Raw genomic sequence first — 22,758 nt, 5'->3', positions numbered from 1 at the left:
TTTGTGCACTGGTGTGCAGTCATGTTGGAACAGGATGCAGCCATCTCCACACTGTTCCCACAAAGTTGAGAGCACAAAATTGCCCAAAATCTCTTGGTTTGATGAAGCATTGAGTTCCTATCACTGGAACTAAGGGGTCAAGCCCCACTCCTGAAAAACAACCCCACACCACACCCCCCCTCCACCAAACTTTACACTTGGCACAATGCAGTCAGACAAGTACTGTTCTCCTGGAAATCACCAAAGCCAGACTCATCCATCGGATTGCCAGAGGGAGAAGGATGATTCGTCACTCCTGAGAACACGTCTACACTGCTCTAAAGTCCAGTGCTGACACTTTACACTACTGCATTCAACGCTTTGCATTGCGTTTGGTGATGTAATGCATGGATGCCTCTGCTCGGTCATGAAAACCCATTCCATGAAGCTCTCTACGCTGTTCTTGAACTAATCTGAAGGTCACATGAAGTTTGGAGGTCTGTAGCGATTGACTGCAGAAAGTTGGCGACCTCTTTACACTATGTGCCTCAGCATCCGCTGACCCCGCTCTGTCATTTTACGTGGCCTACCACTTCATGGCTGAGTTGCTGTTGTTCCCAGTCACTTCCACTGTGTAATAATACCACTGACAGTTGAATGTGGAATATTTAGTCATGAGGAAATTTCCACCCATTCTTTCACAAATGTTTGTAGAAGCAGTCTGCATGCCTAACTGCTTGGTTTTATACACCTGTAGCCATTGAAGTGATTGGAACACCTGAATTCAATTATTTGAATGGGTGACGGAAAGTTGTAAATGTTCATTTTAGTTAATTCAATGCAATCTGCCTCACTACTAGGAACGCTACTACATATCCTAGTTTGCAGTTTAATTCAGATTTAGTTTACAATGATTTGTGGCTGCTCAAAATTATGCGTTCATTAAACATCAACATATTGGACATGTAGACACGTTAATGGCAGTACCCGAGTAGTGCAATGGACTAAGCATTTGCTCCTTTATCCGGAAATTATGAGTCAACACCGTAGCCATCTGAAGCTAGTAGTCCAAGAGTGTTAAACACCAGCTATCCCAAAGTCTTATGACACTGTGTGGCATTCCCACCCAGCAGGGCAGTTGTTGTAATATCTTGGTTTTGTACTGATGGTTTTGAGTTGTGAGTCAGTTCTGACAGTGGCGGTTTAAAGGTGGCTGAGATGTGGACCTGTAATGGCACTAAAGAAGCTGGGTTTTTCTGTGCCATAACTCCATGTGGTATGTGGGCTGCATCTAAATACCAGATGTGGCCCAGGTGAGGGCCGCATCACATGTGCTATCTGGGTCATCTCATCAACAAACAAATATGTTTACATGGTATTGTCAGCTGGTGGCAAACTTACAAACAATTAGAGAAACTGGTGACTGATCTACAGAGAAAACAACAATAAGCTTCCTCAGTTTAAAACTAAATACAAAAGTTTTAATTAAGTAGGTTTAATCTGTTCTACAAATGGATTTCTGCAGCACTTCAATTCCCTGCACGCTAGCAGTGCCAAAACTGCTGTATATAGAGCCGAACGATTGATTTTATATCGAAATTGCAATAAGAAGTAAGAGATCTTCAAACCACAAGAGCTACCGTTTTTTAAATATACATAGATACACAAATAACACAGAATTTGTCAAATTCCTGTAGATAAAGTAGATCAGTCAAAAGCAACCAAACCTCCATGTATTGTGCTCACACCCACAACTTACTGGCTCCCTGGCACACTACATTCAGGGGTCAAGCCTTAAGCTATAAAAAGTGGATATTCTGGTCTTCTTGGCAAAAAAAGTCAGAACCTTAATTTACAGAAAATAATCACCATTTAATTTGCAGTCACAATAATAGTCAGAAAAATCACAGTTAGATATTTTCCCCAAATCGTTCAGCTCTACTCTCATATAACTTTTCTTATGTAAAAGCTCTGATTAAAGGAACAAATGATACACATTTGTATGCAAAAGTTTGAATGCTGCATCAAAAAACACGATTTGTTGCTTTTCTAAGTAAGAAAATAAGTAAACAGGGAACATTTTTAATGTATATTTTATGCATACGTTTTATGTACATTTTACATATTTTATTATTTATTTGATCAATTTAACATTGAGGGGGAAAAAAAATCATAAAATATAAAAAGTGCCATATAAACTTTTGCACAAGACAAAATTTGTTTATTTTTGTCCCAATATGTTAAAAGTACCTAGTAAATCAATAAAACTAAATTTGACCAGAGGCAGCCACTTTGTCACACACGACTAGATCTAAAGATGCTTTTTCAAATCCTTTTCATTCTGTTTCTGCTCTTTCATGTGTTACTCTATGCTGTTTGAAGTACTCGTTCAGTCTTGGTATAAATATCTTCTCCAATTCTGCTTTTAAAGCCCTCATTTCATTTAAACTGTCCTGCAAATGCATGATCTGTTTTCCCGTCTTCCACGCAAACCGTCCTGCGTCTGACTCCAGCTCTTCTTCCTGCACTGTGGAAATGAGTTTCAGTTTACTGACGTCTCCAAGTGTTTTGGTATTTTTGGTCATAAAGGGTAGAGGAGAAATAAACTGCTTTATGTTTTCTGCCATTTCCAAAGCACTCGTTCCCTGTGCTGACAATCCCAGCAGTTCCTTTGGTGTAAAAAGTTCAACAAGCTCTGATAAATCTCCTGCACTCTTTCTGACAGCTTCATCATTGTGATACTGCAGCATCTTCTCAACATGCTTACAGATGTTGTTCAGGGGGGTGATGACTATCAGCTGTTGTGCTGGATTGTTCCAGAGTTGTCTCTGCTTCCATTAAAAGTTTCTTCTGTTTGTTTTTGTCACCTGGAAACATTGTTAATACACCTGCAGTTGTTAAAGCTCCCCAACTGCACTTATCACCATAATCTCTGAAGCCAGCGTACTGGCATACCAGTCTAGAGCACCAGAGATGGCAGCCAGAAACGCACCGATAGCCTAAACTCCTACTCCTACTCCAAGTCCAGCTCCTACTGCTGCAGCTATTCTCCTTCCTCTACACACTTTAGCTGCATTGCTAAACTCCTCTAAAACCTCATCAGTCCATATTAACATCTGGTTGATAATCTGTTGGAGTTCAGGCTGATGTTCTTCATAAAGTCATATGAACTCATTGCTGCTCACACCAGGAGGTCATCAGGTAGTGCTCTATGATAAACACAGACAGGAATATACATGTAACAGGGTTAATAATAGTTCAATAGTACACTGCTCAAAAAAATAAAGGGAACACTCAAATAACACATCCTAGATCTGAATGAATTAAATATTCTCATTGAATACTTTGTTCTGTACAAAGTTGAATGTGCTGACAACAAAATCACACAAAAATCATCAATGGATATCAAATTTATTAACCAATGGAGGCCTGGATTTGGAGTCATACACAGAATTAATATAGAAAAACTACTACAGGCTGATCCAACTTTGATGTAATGTCCTTAAAACAAATCAAAATGAAGCTCAGACTCCAGCCACATGAGGTCTAGCATTGTCCTGCATTAGGAGGAACCCAGGGCCAACCGCACCAGCATATGGTCTCACAAGGGGTCTGAGGATCTCATCTCAGTACCTAATGGCAGTCAGTACTCTGGTTTCCTCCCACAATCCAGACATGCAGTCAGGTGAATTGGAGATGCTGAACCGGCCGTGTGTGTGTGTGTGTGTGTGTGTGTGTGTGTGTGTGTGTGTGTGTGTGTGTGTGTATGAATGCACAAACCTGCGTATCTGCCCTCTGATGGACTGGAGACCTCTCCACAGTGGTTTTTGCCTTCTGTCCAGTGAGTGCTGGGACAGGACACATCTGTGACCCAGACTATAAGTGGCTTAGATACTGTGTGTGCAAGCTACATATGACACTAACCTCAGTGAGTTCACAGTTAGGAGTTTTAGTAAATAGGCAGATTTGCTAGTTCACACTAGAGGTGCAGAGCGTGTGTTTTCCCTGCTGTTTCATTGGTCATGCAGTGTTCAACATTTATTTGTATTTACGAAATTTCACTCTGCTCTCTATTTCAAACTCTCGAAATGTACAATCAAAGAACAACTGCTAGGCTCATTTTGACGCTGAAAGAGGGTGCAGGTAAAGGTCGCTGTAAGCAGGGTTTGAACCCGCTCATACAACAACGCCACTTCAAAATAGGAAGGATCCCACATACAGGTATTGTGGTGTGATTGAATATGGAGAGGTAGGAACTGTCAGTAGGGGAATGACGAGAGGGGGAGCCACGGGGGAGAGGGACAGAGACAGAGAAAGAAATGTGCGGTAATGCTGTTAATAAAAACACGTTAAACTTCTACAGTTGGACTCACGCAGTGTTTTAATGACACGACAGGTATAAATGACCATAATACGCACACGGTCATTTATATGATGTGGTCATATGTAGTTCACAGCATGTCTGTAAGACCGTAGAAAAGCCCACGTTCCTTAAAAACCGTGGAGTCGTTTCTAATCTTCTACATTTTAGTAGAAAGTATTCTGCTAAGATAAAGATATCATTTAACAAAATACGGATTCATTACTTCCCCTCACGCAGAGCTGCAGTATGAGCGCCGATCAGATGGGCGGGCTTTAGCGAGGGACGGGGGCGGGGCTAGGCACAGCGGTTGACGCTGCTCAGCCAATCAGAACGCGCGCACAGAGCGCTTGGCATTACGACGCGCTGTTGGCGGAGCTCTGGACGGTGAGAGGGCGTCTGTCCTCTTCACCGCTGTGACTGTAGAGAAGCTCTGAAGTGCCGAGTTGTCTGAAGCGTCGGGAGTCGCACAGCTTTAGTACACGTGGATAGCGACACCTGACTGAAGGGCACAAGTGAAAGAAAGAAGTTGGTCCTCTCAGAACAAAGACTTGCGAGTTCGCTGTCCTTTGTTTTGTGTTATTATATTTCTTCCTGTTTTCTGTCGCGTGAAAACGGGAAAATCGGTATAAGAACCTGAGTCGTTGAGCTTGTTCTACAGTGGGCCTGTGTTAGTGAGTATCTCCTGGCAGTTTGAGGTTTAGTGTTCAGACAGCGTCTCCTTCATCTCCTGATTGAATCTTCTCTCTCGGGTGTCTCAGATTCACTGTCTTACAGGTTGTTAGAGACCCAACACATAAAGCTGCATATGCCACGTTGAAAATGACAGGAGAATTCTTCCCAGTATGTCCAGTGAAAAGATCACCTTAGTGTTTTTGTTGATTTTGACATGTTTTGATTTTTAAAAAAGAGGACAGTGGGGACTGGAGGGCAGCACAGGCCAGACTGTAGAAAGAAAATATTGGTGTCAAAGCAAAGCCAGATCCTGGACATTTCAGGCCATTCAGAAACATTGGCTACACACAATTTTAGGTCCCTAAAAGAGGACATATGTTCATCTTCTATAAAACGAGCTTGTTTCTGAGATCTGTCTAGAAGTGAAAAACACTTCAAAAAATGACTTTAGTTTGAAAGAGAAATTCCTTTTTTTTCCAGGTTGTTCTAGACGACTTGTTAGTGCAGTACATCCTCCTGAAGAGCTTCCTGTCCAGCTGAATCATGGCAGAAAAGGGACCCGGGAGAGCAGAGGACAACTCTGCCACTGCTGACAGCAACAATGGAGAACATTCAGCCTTCTCTGCTGAAGAGAGGTTAGAGGAACTATTGAGATATATACACTGGTCAGGCAGAACATTATGACCACCTGCTTGTCCATTTTATCAGCTCCACTTACTGTATAGGTGCACTTTGTAGTTCTACAGTTACAGACTGTAGTCCATCTGTTTCTCTAATACTCTGTTACCCCCTTTTACCCTGTTCTTCAGTGGTCCGGACCCTCAGAGCAGGTACTATTTGGGTGGTGAATCATTCTCAGCACACTATTACTGACGTGGTGGTGGCATGTTAGTGTGTTGTGCTGGTACGAGTTTCATTTGTAAGACACACTTCCTCCTTCTGCCTGTGTTCCTTCCCTGATCCTCCCTGTCCTTCATCTGCTCAGCTTCATCAGTCTCAAGCTCTTTTGTGAGGTTGATCTTAAAGACGGGCGTCTGAGAGGCAAAGAGAGAAATTTTAGTACGACTGCTGAAATTATTCCTTCCTGTATTTAAACAGAGACTTCACAGCCCCCCTACATACCTGTTCAGGAACAGAGAGTGGAGCTTCTGCTGAGACCAGCTGGTAGTGGTCCTGAGAGCAGGTGTACCTGAACGTTTCAGAGCAGCAGTAAAAACGGTGGTCTTGTTGATGGCGACCCAAAACTTTTCCTTTGGCTCCACTGTGTCTTTCTTGCCTCTTGCCTCGGCCTGAATTTCTGCACCATCACTGTTCACCTTCCTGCCAGCTTAACCTTCAGGGCTCAGTGCGAACTCTACCAGCTTCTGGAGCCTTTTTTCTCTGGCACTGAGGAGTTTATCCTGTGTTCCCTGCACACTCTTCACAAGCTCCATCCCTTCTTTGTCCTTGGTCAACTCAAACCAAGGGTCAGCTTTCCTGTTAGCCCTCCTTATTCTATCTGCCTCCGCCCAAGGGCTGTCCTCCCTCACCAGATTTGACGGGCCACCTGTCCACACCCAAGGCACGTCTTTCTTACTGGAAGCAGGACGCTTCCAGAAAACAGGAGGAAATAACTTCATATTGTCCTCCCTTGTCAGTCCAGTGGCGTCCATTCCAGGCTGCTCTCTTTCCTACTTGCTGCTCACTTTCATACAGTTCCTGCTATCTTTTCTGAGATGCTAAAAACTGTTCTTATTTAATGGAAAACGCAAAATTGATAGAAAAAAGAATAAATGGCAATAAAAGAATGAATCTCAGTTCGAATTGCGCTCGCTAGCATGAACGTTTCTGTGCCTTCACTACAGAAATGTGGTCCTATTCGCTCTGCTGCCTTTTAAACCTTTTACAAGGCTGACGTCATCACACTCTACTATGACATCACATCAATCTATGTAATGCTGCAGACCTGGAAAACTGTGGGCGGAGTCAACAGGGATAATACCTGTCAGTTATTATAAATTTTTGCCAATCAAATCACATGTTTGATCTGATTTTAGCCAATCAGCAGTCAGAGTTACTTGTCCATCATTTTCTACTGCAGACATGCGCCTTCATAGTGAAATCAGGACAAACCCTGTAAAGAGCTGCAGAGCAGAAATGGACTGATGTCGCTCACACTTGTTTTTTGAACTGAATAAACAGACAGATAAACTATTTCTAGTGACTTTTTATTGCAAATTGCAGATAAACTACACAAGAGTTTCCGTAAGAGCCACTATAAGAGCCGCCGACTCTTCATTTAAATGAGTTTCTCTTCCTTTGCAGCTCTGTAAAAAGAGGAGAGCCGCTGTTGGAGCAACTAAACTGTCCTGCTGCGAATGTCAGCCTGTAATCAGACAGGATGATAAATCTGACACTGTGTTAACACCATGAACCTCCTCCTCTACAACAGCAGCACTAAAACACACACAGGTTGAGGGTTAAAGAGAGGAAGTGTGTGAGGGATAGAGGCCAGTTCTGAGACAGAGTCAGTCACAAATCAACGATCTGATTGGCCTCCGCTCAGATCATTTGCATAAAGTTCATCCAGAATGAGAGAACAGAGCTTCATTGATCTGATACTGTGTTCTCTAAATTGTACTAAAAGCTGTTTGAAACTCTAATCTTACATGTATGTGTTCCTAATCATCTCAGAACAGTAAAAAGATCATAAGACATCAAGAACATCAGCCTGAATGCAACAGCCTGATCAAAAGCACCTGCTTTATGCACACTCAGCAGTTACACACTGCATGTACACTGAATGTGTAGTGAGTGAACAGTGAGAGCAGCTGAACAAAAAACTCTTCAGTGGAGCAATGAAACATTTCAAAATGAAGAATAGTAAATTCTCAAAGACACTCAGTTCATTAAGGGCAGCATAATTAGCTCACTAACTGGACCAGTACCATCACTACACACAGTGTATGAGGTTGTATGATAGAAGTTTCACACTGAACAAGTTCTGAGAAAGTTTATTGTTATTATTTATAGTTAGAAGTCCTGTCACTCCAAATTAGCTGACCAACAGTGCAGGTGGACGCCCTCTAAGATCTGCTCCCTGTGAAAAGGCTTCAAAAGTCATAAGAAACAGAAAGAGCAGTCATCTTTCTGAAAAATTCACATTATTTGAGTATTTGTAATATTTCTTTTTAACTTGTGGCACAAAATTAACTCCACATGTCCAAAGCTGCAGCTGGGTCAGCAGCCTGAGTGACCAACGTGGGCAACGAGTACCGACAGATGCTCAAGTCTGTGCTCAGAGCTCACGAGGCAGATGGAATTAATGAGGGACTACTCTGAAGCTGGAGACCCTCTGCCCAAAAGCCCCTGTACATGAAGATGGACTTTTAAAGTCGTTTTCATACGACTGTATGAATTAAAAAGTCTAAGCTCTGAAGCAGCCTGTAAATTTAGAGACAGAACTGAGTTTGTTTGTATTTTGCTGGATTCTCTCTGAATGTCAGTCCAGCCTCACCATCCACACTCACGAGTTTGTGGGCTGCCTGGAGCGTCTGGAGTGCATGTTTAGTAAATGTCTGATACCAGAATCTAATCTGAATCTCTTCTGTGGATCACTCTATCAAATTAGTTCTAAGTCAAAGTTGGAAACACATTTCAGACTTTTAACTGATTTGGATTGTACAACCCCAATTCCAATGAAGTTGGGACGTTGTGTAAAACATAAATAAAAACAAAATACAATGAATTTCAAATCCTTTTCTACCTATATTCAACTGAATCCACTACAAAGAGAAGATATTTAAAAAATTTTTTTTGCAAATATTCACTCATTTTGAATTTGATGCCTGTAACACGTTCCAAAGAAGTTGGGACAGGGGCTTGTTTACCGCTGTGTTACATCACCTTTCCTTTTAGCAACACTCAATAAGCGTTTGGGAACTGAGGACAATAATTGTTGGAGCTTTGTAGGTGGAATTCTTTCCCATTCTTGTTTGATGTACAACGTCAGTTGCTCAACAGTCTGGGGTCTCCGTTGTCATATTTTGCGCTTCATAATGCGCCACACATTTTCAATGGGAGACAGTCCGGACTGCAGGCAGGCCAGTCTAGTACCTGCACTCTTTTACTACAAAGGTACGCTGTTGTAACACGTGCAGAATGTGGCTTGGCATTGTCTTGCTGAAATAAGCAGGGATGTCCCTGAAAAAGATGTTGCTTGGATGGCAGCATATGTTGCAAAAACTGTATGTACCTTTCAGCATTAATGGTGCCTTCACAGATGTGCAAGTTACCCATGCCATGGGCACTAACACCCCCCCATACCATCAGTGATGCTGGCTTTTGAACTTTGCGCTGATAACAATCCGGACAGTCCCTTTCCTCTTTGGCCTGGAGGGCACGATGTCCTTGATTTCCAAAACCAATTTTGGACCACAGGACACTTTTCCACTTTGTGTCAGTCCATCTCAGATGAGCTCGGGCCCAGAGAAGCCGGCGGTGTTTCTGGGTGTTGTTGATATATGGCTTTCGCTTTGCATGGCAGAGTTTTAACTTGCACTTGTAGACGGAGCGACAAACTGTGTTCACTGACAATGGTTTTCTGAAGTGTTCCTGAGCCCATGTGGTAATATCCAATACAGAATGATGTTTTTAATGCAGAGCCGCCTGAGAGATCGAAGGTCACGGGCATTCAATGTTGGTTTTCTGCCTTGCTGCTTACTTGCAGAGATTTCTCCAGATTCTCTGAATCTTTTGCTGATATTATGGACTGTAGATGATGAAATGCATGTTGAGAAACGTTGTTGTTAAACTGTTGGACTATTTGCTCACGCAGTTGTTCACAAAGTGGTGAACCTCGCCCCATCCTTACTTGTGAACGACTGAGCATTTCAGGGATGCTCCCTTTATACACAATCATGACACTCACCTGTTTCCAATTAACCTGCTCACCTGTGGAATGTTCCAAACAGGTGTTTTTTGAGCATTCCTCAACTTTCCCAGTCTTTTGTTGGCCCTGTCCCAACTTCTTTGGAGCGTGTTGCAGGCATCAAATTCAAAATGAGGGAATATTTGCAAAAAACTAAAGTTTATCCGTTTGAACATTAAATATCTTGTCTTTGTAGTGTATTCAATTGAATATAGGTTGAAAAGGATTTGCAAATCATTGTATTCTGTTTTTATTTATGTTTTACACAACATCCCAACTTCATTGGAATTGTAGAATAAAATCTCATTTGTTTGCGTGATGCCAAAATTATTTACCTTTTCCTAATTAAAATAAATGAAGCATGTATTTATTATGGGCAGCGCGGTGGGTAGCGCTGTAGTCTCACAGCGAGGAGGCCCTGGGTTCGATTCCATGGCCAGGCGACCAGGGTCCTCTCTGTGTGGAGTTTGCATGTTCTCCCTGTGTCTGCATGGGTTTCCTCTGGGTTCTCCGGTTTTCTCCCACACTCTAAAGACATGTAGGCCAATTGGACATGCTACATTGCCCATGAGTGTGTGATTGTGTATGTCTGTCTGCCCTGCAATGGGCTGGCTGCCTGTCCAGGGTATATTCTGCCTTCCGCCCAATAACTGCTGGGATAGGCTCCAGCTCCCCCCACGACACTGAGGGAGAAGTGACTTAGAAAATGTGTGACGGTATGTATTTATTATTGTTAATTGTTTACAGCTTTCATCTAGTGAAGTCAAAGTTTGTTTATAAGGCGTCACAGAGCAGCTTTACAGAAAAATCCGGGTCCGAGCCCCCATGAACAAGACAATGACGACAGTGACAAGGAAAAACTCCCTAAGAGCAACAGGAAGGAACCGTGAGAGGAACCAAGACTCAAAAGGGGAACCCATCCTCCTCTGGTCAACACCAGATATCAAACAATGACATCACAGCGACATGAACAAAGAGTAAGATTTTACTATTAATATAAAATATTAAAAAAAGAGAAAAGGGAAAAACAGCCCATCACTGGACAGAAGTATTTAGATTAATGATGATGACCGTTAGATGCCAATCAGAGTAACAATGAGAAACAGACCTGTTAAAATCAAAAGATTCAGTCCATCATTCTGGACATATAAAATATCAATATAAACTATTACGGAATTTAAAGTATATTTAAACTGCTTTCTTACAACAACTGTTTACTGAAATATGTAGGGTGTGTAGAATTAGTGTTATTTTGTAGATCTATCTACAACAAATTGAGAGGCTGAGTTACTGAGGGTGTTTTTCAAGTATTTTTGGAAATATTTATAATTAATATATTTTTGGGTTAATAACATTATGATTATCATCTACCTCTCCTTGGATCACCACCTTATCGTGGTGGAGGGGTTTGCGTGCTTGAATGATCTTAGGAGCTATGTTGTCTGGAGCAAAAGCTCCTGGTAGGGTCTCCCATGGCAAACTGGTCCTAGGTGACAGGTCAGACAAAGTGTGATCCATAATAACCCCTATGAAGACACAAAAGCAGGACTTGTGTACCCTGCCCGGAACAGGGTTACCGGGGCCCCACCCTGGAGCCAGGCCTGGGGGAGGGGCTCGCCAGCGAGCGTCTGGTGGCCGGGCATTTACTCATGGTGCCCGGCCGGGCCCAGCCCGAAGGAGTTACATGAGTCCCCCCTCCCATCGACCCACCACCAATGGGAGGGGCAGTAGTAGGGGTTTGGTGCGTTGTGGATTGGGCAGTGTCCAAAGGCGTGGGCCTTGGCGTTCTGATCCTCGGTTGCTGAAACTGGCTTTTGGAACTTGGAACGTTACCTCACTGGCGGGGAAAGAGCCTGAGTTGGTGCGCGAGGTTGAGAGATACCGGCTAGATATAGTCGGGCTCACCTCAACACACAGCTTGGGCTCTGGGTCCAATCTCCTTGAGAGGGGCTGGACTTTATTCTTTTCTGGAGTTGCCCATGGTGAGAGGCGGCGGGCAGGTGTGGGCTTTCTCATAGCCCCTCGACTCGGTGCCTGTATGTTGGGGTTTTCTCCGGTGGAAGAGAGGGTAGCTTCCCTACGCCTTCGGGTTGGGGAACGGGTCCTGACTGTTGTCTGTGCTTATGCACCGAACAGCAGTTCAGAGTACCCAGCCTTCTTAGAGTCCTTGGGAAGGGTGCTTGAAAGTGCTCCTCCTGGAGACTCTATTGTCCTACTGGGGGACTTCAATGCTCACGTGGGCAATGACAGTGAGACCTGGAGGGGTGTGATTGGGAGGAATGGCCTCTCTGATCTGAACCCGAGTGGTGTTCAGTTTTTGGACTTCTGCGCAAACCACAGTTTGTCCATCACGAACACCATGTTTGAACACAAGGATGTCCATAAGTACACATGGCACCAGGACACCCTAGGCCGCAGTTCAATGATTGACTTTGCGGCCATGTGTTTTGGACACTCGGGTAAAGAGAGGAGCTGAGCTGTCAACTGATCACCACCTGGTGGTGAGTTGGATCAGGTGGTGGGGGAAGATGCCGGTCAGACCAGGCAAGCCCAAACGTATAGTGAGGGTTTGCTGGGAACGTCTAGCAGAAGAACCTGTCAGATTGATCTTCAACTCACACCTCCGTCAGAACTTTGACCAGATATCGGGGGAGGTGGGGGACATTGACGCAGAATGGGCCATGTTCCGTTCCTCCATTGCTGAAGCGGCTGACTGTAGCTGTGGCCGTAAGGTAGTTGGTGCCTGTCGGGGCGGTAATCCTCGAACCCGGTGGTGGACACCCCAGGTGAGAGATGCCGTCAAGCTGAAGAAGGAGTCCTACCGGGCATGGTTGGCCTGTGGGACACCAGAGGCAGCTGGCAGGTATCGACAGGCCAAGCGATCTGCGGCTTCAGTTGTCGCCAAGGCAAAAACCCGTGTATGGGAGGAGTTTGGTGAGGCCTTGGAAAGTGACTTTAAGTTGGCTCCGAAAAGATTCTGGCAAACCGTCAGGTGACTCAGAAGGGGAAAGCAGTGTGCCACTAGCACTGTATATAGTGGAGATGGTGTGCTGCTGACTTCGACTGAAGACGTCATTGGGCGGTAGAAGGAGTACTTTGAGGACCTTCTCAATCCCACCGACACGTTCTCCAGTGAGGAGGCTGAGTCTGGGGACATGGGAATAGGCTTGTCCATTACTGAGGCCGAAGTCGCTAAGGTAGTTAAGAAGCTCCTTGGTGGCAAGGCTCCAGGGGTGGATGAGATCCGCCCTGAGTTCCTCAAGGCTCTGGATGTTGTGGGGCTGTCTTGGCTGACACGCCTTTTCAACATTGCGTGGACATCGGGGGCGGTGCCACTGGATTGGCAGACTGGGGTGGTGGTGCCTCTTTTTAAAAAAGGGGACCGGAGGGTGTGTTCCAACTACAGGGGAATCACACTCCTCAGCCTCCCTGGCAAGGTCTATGCAGGGGTACTGGAGAAGAGAGTCCGGCTTATAGTCGAACCTCGGATCCAGGAGGAACAGTGCGGGTTCCGCCCTGGTCGTGGAACACTGGACCAACTCTTCACCCTCTCCAGGATTCTGGAGGGTTCATGGGAGTTTGCCCAACCAGTCCACATGTGCTTTGTGGATCTGGAGAAGGCATTCGACTGTGTTCCCCGGGGTATTCTGTGGGAGGTGCTTCGGGAGTACGGGGTACATGGCTCTTTGCTACGAGCCATTCAGGCCCTGTACAAACAAAGCAGGAGTTTGGTTCGCATGGCCGGCAGTAAGTCAGACTCGTTCCCAGTGAGAGTTGGACTCCGTCAGGGCTGCCCTTTGTCACTGATTCTATTCATAATTTTTATGGATAGAATTTCTAGGCGCAGTCAAGGGATGGAGGGTGTCCGGTTTGGTGACCTCAGGGTCACATCGCTGCTGTTTGCAGATGATGTGGTCCTATTGGGGACATCAGGCCGCGAACTTCAGCTTTCGCTGGATCGGTTTGCAGCCGAGTGTGAAGCGGCTGGGATGAGAATCAGTACCTCTAAATCCGAGACCATGGTTCTCAGGCGGAAAAGGGTGGAGAGCCCTCTCTGGGTCGGGGATAGGCTCTTGCCTCAAGTGGAGGAGTTCAAGTATCTCGGGGTCTTGTTCACGAGTGATGGTACAAGGGAGCGGGAGATTGACAGGCGGATTGGTGCTGGGTCAGCAGTGATGTGGGCTCTTTACCGGTCTGTTGTGGTAAAGAAAGAGCTGAGCCATAAGGCAAGGCTCTCGATTTACCGGTCGATCTACGTTCCCACCCTCACCTATGGTCATGAGCTTTGGGTAATGACCGAAAGAATAAGATCGCGAATACAAGCGGCCGAAATGAGTTTCCTCCGCAGGGTGTCTGGACTCTCCCTTAGAGATAGGGTGAGAAGTTCAGTCATCCGGGAGGGACTCGGAGTAGAGCCGCTGCTTCTTCACGTCGAGAGGAGCCAGCTGAGGTGGTTCGGGCATCTGGTTAGGATGCCTCCTGGACGCCTCCCTCGGGAGGTGTCACAGGCGAGTCCACCTGGGAGGAGACCCCGGGGAAGACCCAGGACACGTTGGCGCGACTATATTGCCCAGCTGGCCTGGGAGCGCCTCGGAATCCCCCTTGGAGAGCTGGTGGAAGTGGCTGGGGAAAGGGAGGTCTGGGCTTCATTGCTTAGGATGCTGCCCCCGCGACCCGAACCCCAGAGAAGCGGAAGATAATGGATGGATGGATGGATGGATGGATGGATGGATGGATTATCATCTATTTATAGTAATATCTAGGATAAGAATTGCTATGTTACAGCAAGTTGGTTTCAATTTGATGCAAATGCAAAAGATCAATTTTAGGTTTTGTAAATTGTGAGTATAAATAAAGCAAAACAATGAATATATTTTTATTGCTTTTGGTTTTTCTTCTTGTTTGCTTTACTCAGCTTCACTTCACCTACCTTAACTAAATTTAAATTAGCTTAACCTAACCTGAACTAATCAATAAGACACAATTCATTAAGGAGTGCTAGTAAAGAAAACAGGGTAGAGAGATTAAGAGAGATTGGAGGAAAATATGGGGAAGGAGAAATATGAGTCAGGGCTATAAAGGAGTCCGGGTTGGTAGAGCCTCCATTCCATGCATGAGCTTCTCAAGGTGGTAGATGATCCTGGCACCTGAAACAATGTGGAAAAAGATGTGGACAGCGATGCCATGTAGCTGCTTTGGGTTGTTACTTATTGACTATAACCTAAACTTAGAAACATAAATAAAACTGAATAAAACTCACTGGGTCAATTTTTATGTAGTTGCGGGTCCAAATTTAGCACTCCAGATTGAACTCAACAATATCACATACACATCCTATTATAAAATGGAAAGATCTCTTAGTGCACAGATATGAGGCCCTGTTCCACCTGGAACTCCCAGCACTGCCACTTCATAAACAACGTCCATGAAGTTAAAGTGCTGAATCTGAGAGTAAGAAGAAACATTCATGTCACGAGTTCAGAACACCTCACAATCCGTTTTCAGACTGTGGTGCAAAAGTATTGCCTAAAGCCTAGTTAGCCTAGCTCACCCCAATCTAAACCAGCTCCACCTGAATTGCTGAATTAGATTCAATTAGAACTTAGATTAGTCAAATTCAGAGTCCGATACTGACTGAGTCAGGAGGCAGGTTTTTCACAGATAATGATGAATGCAAAATGAGCGTTGACAAACTGTGTCATCTGTAAAACACCACATAAAAACAGTATTTCTGCTCCAAAGCAGTAGAATGTCCTGATGTATCACAGAATGTTTTGAAAGACAATATAGTACTATCTAATAGAATGCCTGAACACCACCAGATCAGACAAAGACACGGTTAGAGGCAATTTTAAACTGCAACAATCATTTCACTTACACTACCCCCAGGCATTCAGGTAGAAAAGATGCTACACAGGATGTTCCACCAGGTTAAATGCTACCCGGGGCCCGGAGTTAGGCTCAAAATGTTGAAAAAACAGGTAGGAAAACAGTTAGAGGCAAATTTAACATACAAAAATATCCATGAAGTTAAACCAAAAGGATAATTTTACATACCTCGCCCCCAGCACTGTGGATCACCATGTCGTAATACACAGTGCTTGGGGATAACAACAAGCCCACCTGCCCACCTCACTGACGATCTATAATGAAGAAAGAAGAAGACACGTCTTATCAATAAAGTCAAATATACACACATTAAAAAAATATATAGTAATAAATTATATTCAGAGGTGTCAGGTCATGTGAGTGAGGCTGGAAAACTACCTCAGCCTGGTCTTGGTCAAGGCATTCAGGTAGAAAAGATGCTACACAGGATGTTCCACCAGGTTAAATGATGCCCGGGGACTGGAGTTAGGCTCAAAATTGTGGAAAACACCGGTAGAAAAAGAGTTAGAAGCCATTTTAACACACAAAACCATCAATGAAGATAAGCCAAAAGTATAATTTTACCTACCTTGCCCCTCAGCACTGTGGATCACCATGTAGTAATCCACAGTGCTGGGGGATAACAACAAGGACCCACCCACCTCACGGACCAACTATAATGAAGAAAGAAAAAGAAATGTCTTAATAAAACAGTGAAAAATATATACAAAAAAAGAATGCAGTAATAAATTATAACCAATAGTGTCAGTTCATGTGAGTGAGACTGGAAAACTACCTCAGCCTGGTCGTGGTCAAGGCATTCAGGTAGAAAAGATGCTACACAGGATGTTCCACCAGGTTAAATGATGCTTGGGGCCCGGAGTTAGGCTCAAAAATGTGGAAACAACAGGTAAAAAAACCATTAGAGGCAATTTTAATATACAAAACCATTAATGAAGATAAGCCAAAAGGTTAATTTTACATACCTTGCCCCTCAGCACTGTGGATCACCATCTAATAATCCACAGTGCTGGGGGGATAACACCAAGCCACCCGCTGACCTCAGTGACCAACTATAATGAAGAAAGAAGAGGATGCGTCTTAGTAAAACAGTCAAATATATGCATAAAAGGATACAGTAGTAAATTATAATCAATAGTGTCAGTTCATGTGAGTGAGGCTGGAAAACTACCTCAGCCTGGTCTTGGTCAAGGCAATCAGGTAAAAATGACACTACACAGGATGTTCCACCAGGTTAAATGATGCCCAGGGCCCAGAGTTAGGCTCAAAAATGTGGAAAACACAGGTAGAAAAACAGAAGCAATTTCAACATACAAAACCATCAATGAAGTTAAACCAAAAGGATAATTTTACATACCTTGCCCCTCAGCACTGTGGATCACCATGTAGTAATCCACAGTGCTGGGGGATAACAACAAGGACCCGCCCACCTCACGGACCAACTATAATGAAGAAAGAAAAAGAAATGTCTTAGTAAAACAGTGAAAAATATACACAAAAAAAGAATGCAGTAATAAATTATAACCAATAGTGTCAGTTCATGTGAGTGAGACTGGAAAACTACCTCAGCCTGTTCTTGGTCAAGGCATTCAGGTAGAAAAGATGCTGCACAGGATGTTCCACCAGGTTAAATGATGCCCGGGGCCCAGAGTTAGGCTCAAAAATGTGGAAAACACAGGTAGAAAAAAACAGTTAGAAGCAATTTTAACATACAAAACCATCAATGAAGTTAAACCAAAAGGATAATTTTACATACCTTGCCCCTCAGCACTGTGGATCACCATGTAGTAATCCACAGTGCTGGGGGATAACAACAAGGATCGGCCCACCTCACTGACAAAAAAGAAAAAGAAAATGTCTTAGTAAAACAGTGAAAAATATACACAAAAAAAGAATGCAGTAATAAATTATAACCAATAGTGTCAGTTCATGTGAGTGAGACTGGAAAACTACCTCAGCCTGTTCTTGGTCAAGGCATTCAGGTAAAAGAGACACTACACAGGATGTTCCACCAGGTTAAATGATGCCCGGGGCCCGGAGTTAGCCTCAAAAATGTGGAACACACAGGTAGAAAAACAGTTAGAAGCAATTTTAACATCCAAACAATCAATGAAGTAAAACCAAAAGGATAATTTTACATACCTTGCTACATGGTGATCCACAGTGCTGGGGGATAACAACAAGGACCCGCCCACCTCCAAGCAATTTTACTGTAGGAATTTGGAGTAATGGCGTAGCAAACGCGTGAAAAGTGTGAATTCGGTTGTGTATAGACCACAATTTGGAGTCTCATAAAACAGGCAAATCAGAGTGTTATCATATGGGATCACCATATTCCTGAAGAACACTCATGTACTCATTTTATGAGAAACGAGTGATTTTACTGTAGGAATTTGGAGTAATGGGGATGCAAACTTGTGAAGTGTCTATTCAGTTCTGTATAGATCATAATTTGGAGTCTCATAAAACAGACAAATCAGAGTTTTGTTATATCAGAGCACCATAATCCTAAAGAACACTCTCTCGTGCACTCATGGTATGAGTACCAAGTGATTTTACTGTAGGAATTTGGAGTAATGGGGTAGCAAACTTGTGAAAAGTGTTTATTCGGTTCTGTATAAACCACAATTTGGAGTCCCATAAAACAGACAAATCAGAATGTTATCATATCAGACCACCATTATCCCAAAGACCCCTATATAATGTACTCATGCTATGAGGACCACTACATTCCTTTAGAACACTCGCTCTGAAGTGATATTACAGTAGGAATTTGCATTAATCACATGTTGGGTTGTAGATTTTCATTTGGTAACATAAGTTTGCTCTTTAATATTCTATACAGAGAATAAATGAAAGGCACTACAGCAGCTATTCTCTCTTTGGGTGCCCCAAAATCATTTGACCTCATAGAAATTAGGGTTTAAAGATAAAGATTTGGTATGCTCTGTCTGCTCATGTTTTATATATCTTTTTCAGAATATCTATCTTTCTGCTACTTTTTATTCAACTTAATGCAATCATTTTATCACTCATTTAGACCTATAAAATCTAATGCAACTGGAGGCTTGGGCTTACCTGTGTTTAAGCAATACTGCTGGGCTGATGCTAGAATTCTTACCTACTGGCAGAGGTGTGCTCCGGGTGACATATTTAAAAAACAATTTCACTGTATGTAGATTAAGAATTAAGAATTTAAGAATTTATTTTCTACGGCCAGTTTCCATTTACACCCCAATAGCTTTATATATATATATATATATTTATTCCATCCATCCATCCATTATCTTCCGCTTCTCCGGGGTTTGGGTCGTGGGGGCAGCAACAAGCAATGAGGCCCAGACCTCCAAGGGGGATTCCGAGGCGCTCCCAGGCCAGCTAGGCGATATAGTCACGCCAGTGTGTCCTGGGTCTTCCCCGGGGTCTCCTCCCAGGTGTACTTGCCTGTGACACCTCCAGGAGGCATCCTAACCAAATGCCTGAACCACCTCAGCTGGCTCCTCTCGACGTGAACAAGCTCTACTCCGAGTCCCTCCCAGATGACCGAACTTCTCACCCCATCTCTAAGGGAGAGTCCAGACACCCTGCGGAGGAAACTCATTTTGGCCGCTTGTATTCGCGATCTATTATTTTTTGGTCATTATCCAAAGCTCATGACCATAGGTGAGGGTGGGAACGTAGATCGACCAGTAAATCGAGAGCCTTGCTTTATGGCTCAGCTCTTTCTTTACCACAACAGACCGGTAAAGAGCCCGCATCACTGCTGACCCAGCACCATTCCGCCTGTCAATCTCCCGCTCCCTTGTACCATCACTCATGAACAAGACCCCGAGATACTTAAACTCCTCCACTTGAGGCAAGAGCCTATCCCCAACCCAGAGAGGGCTTTCCACCCTTTTCCGCCTGAGAACCATGGTCTCAGATTTAGAGGTACTGGCCGCTTCACACCGGCCGCTTCACACTCTGCTGCAAACCGATCCAGCGATGTGACCCTGAGGTGACCAAACCAGACACCCTCCATCCCCTGACTGCGCCTAGAAATTCTATCCATAAAAATTATGAATAGAATCTGTGACAAAGGGCAGCCCTGACGGAGTCCAACTCTCACTGGGAACGAGTCTGACTTACTGCCGGCTATGCGAACCAAACTCCAGCTTTGTTTGTACAGGGCCTGAATGGCTTGTAGCAAAGAGCCGCATACTCCCGAAGCACCTCCCACAGAATACCCCGGGGAACACAGTCGAATGCCTTCTCCAGATCCACAAAGCACATGTGGACTGGTTGGGCAAACTCCCATGAACCTTCCAGAATCCAGAAGGAGAGGGTGAAGAATTGGTCCAGTGTTCCAAGACCAGCACGGAACCCGCACTGCTCCTTCTGGATCCGAGGTTCAACTATAAGCCGGACTCTCTTCTCCAGTACCCCTGCATAGACCTTACCAGGGAGGCTGAGGAGTGTGATTCCCCTGCAGTTGGAACACACCCTCCGGTCCCCTTTTTTAAAAAGAAGCACCACCACCCCAGTCTGCCAATCCAGTGGCACCGCCCCCGATGTCCACGCAATGTTGAAAAGGCGTGTCAGTCAAGACAGCCCCACAACATCCAGAGCCTTGAGGAACTCAGGGCGGATCTCATCCACCCCTGAAGCTTTGCCACCAAGAAGCTTCTTAACTACCTTAGTGACTTCGGCCTCAGTAATGGACAAGCCTATTCCCATGTCCCCAGACTCTGCCTCCTCACTGGAGAACGTGTCGGTGGGATTGAGAAGGTCCTCAAAGTATTCCTCCACCGCCCAATGACGTCTTCAGTCGAAGTCAGCAGCACACCATCTCCACTATATACAGTGCTAGTGGCACACTGCTTTCCCCTTCTGAGTCGTCTGACAGTTTGACAGAATCTTTTCGGAGCCGACTTAGTCACTTTCCAAGGCCTCACCAAACTCCTCCCATACACAGGTTTTTGCCTTGGCGACGTCTGAAGGCGCAGATCGCTTGGCCTGTCGATACCTGTCAGCTGCCTCTGGTGTCCCACAGGCCAACCCTGCCCGGTATGACTCCTTCTTCAACTTGACGGCATCTCTCACCTGGGGTGTCCAGGATTACCGCCCCGACAGGCACCAACTACCTTACGGCCACAGCTACAGTCAGCTGCTTCAACAATGGAGGAACGGAACATGGCCCATTCTGAGTCAATGTCCCCCACCTCCCCCGATATCTGGTCAAAGTTCTGATGGAGGTGTGAGTTGAAGATCAATCTGACAGGTTCTTCTGCCAGATGTTCCCAGCAAACCCTCACTATACGTTTGGGCTTGCCTGGTCTGACCGGCATCTTCCCCCACCACCTGATCCAACTCACCACCAGGTGGTGATCAGTTGACAGTTCAGCTCCTCTCTTTACCCGAGTGTCCAAAACACATGGCCGCAAGTCCGATGACACGACTACAAAGTCAATCATTGAACTGCGGCCTAGGGTGTCCTGGTGCCATGTGCACTTATGGACATCCTTGTGTTCAAACATGGTGTTCGTGATGGACAAACTGTGGTTTGCACAGAAGTCCAAAAACTGAACACCACTTGGGTTCAGATCAGAGAGGCCATTCCTCCCAATCACACCCCTCCAGGTCTCACTGTCATTGCCCACGTGAGCATTAAAGTCCCCCAGTAGGACAATAGAGTCTCCAGGAGGAGTGTGTCTTCAGGCATCCTTAATCTCTGATAAATTATTGGTGTTGGCACATCGTATTCCAACTAAATTTGTCAGGAAACCTCAGCCACTCAGTGAGAGACTGAGGTGGAAAGCCACAGAGCTTCGAACACGAAGCCACGCTGTTGTAACATATGCAGAATGTGGCTTGGCATTGTCTTGCTGAAATAAGTAGGACGTCCCTGAAAAAGACGCTGAATGTAAAACCTGTATGTGCCTTTCAGCATTAATGGTGCCTTCATAGATGTGCAAGTTACCCATGCCATGGGCACTAAGACACCCCCATACCATCAGAGATGCTGGCTTTTGAACTTTGTGCTGATAACAATCCGGACAGTCCTTTTCCTCTTTGGCCTGGAGGGCACAACGTCCATGATTTCCAAAAACAATTTGAAATGTGGACTCGTCAGACCACAGGACACTTTTCCACTTTGTGTCAGTCCATCTCAGATGCGCTCGGGCCCAGAGAAGCCGGCGACGTTTCTGGTTATTGTTGATATATGGCTTTCGCTTTGTATGGCAGAGTTTTATCTTGCACTTGAAGATGGAGCGACGAACTGTGTTCACTGACAGTGGTTTTCTGAAGAGTTCCTGAGCCCATGTGGTAATATCCATTACAGAATGATGTTGGTTTTTAATGCAGTGCAGGTCACGGGCATTCAGTGTTGGTTTTCTGCCTTGCCGCTTAGCTGTAGAGATTTCTCCAGATTCTCTGAATCTTTTGATGATGAAATCCCTAAATTCCTTGCGATTTCACGTTGAGAAGCGTTGTTCTTAAATTATCGGACTATTTGCTCACGTAGTTTTTCATGAAGTGTTGAACCTCGCCCCCACTAGTAGAACAAATCAGAGCCGGGCCGGGGGCGGGGCAAATGACTTTATTATTTAATAAAGCTCATCATAACATCATTTTACAACATACACATGCCTGCAACAGCGGGGTTTACAAGCTTCGGCACCACGGAAAACAACTATGTCTTTTTGAAGTCCATCAAGGACATGAAATATACCTAGAGAACAACAAAAACATTAGGCTACATGGTAACTAATGATAAAACAACACAAATCCAAAGCAGTTCAGCACCACGGATAGCGATCGGATCATTTTGACACCCACTTTATCTATTTCAAATCAGTAACTTTTAAGTTTGGTAAAACTGGCTCAGCGGCCCACATGTTCACAAACACAAGTACTTTAGGCATATTCACTACTATTTGAAGGGCATACGACGAGCCTTGCGCTC

The 22,758-nt window shown here is 44.6% G+C and overlaps 1 long non-coding RNA gene across 1 annotated transcript; it reads left to right on the top strand.

The window, feature by feature from the left end:
- The first annotated feature begins 4,928 nt into the window (after positions 1 to 4,928).
- On the top strand, positions 4,929 to 6,203 carry LOC108435320. Its single transcript, XR_001858435.1, has 4 exons — positions 4,929 to 5,013; positions 5,495 to 5,649; positions 5,824 to 5,844; positions 6,113 to 6,203. It is a non-coding gene; the product is annotated as an uncharacterized LOC108435320 (long non-coding RNA).
- Positions 6,204 to 22,758: the final 16,555 nt, after the last annotated feature.

Source organism: Pygocentrus nattereri, chromosome 7, assembly GCF_015220715.1.
Source record: "Pygocentrus nattereri isolate fPygNat1 chromosome 7, fPygNat1.pri, whole genome shotgun sequence".
NCBI classification, from domain to species: Eukaryota; Metazoa; Chordata; class Actinopteri; order Characiformes; family Serrasalmidae; genus Pygocentrus; species Pygocentrus nattereri.
This window is presented reverse-complemented; position numbering and strand designations above follow the sequence as displayed.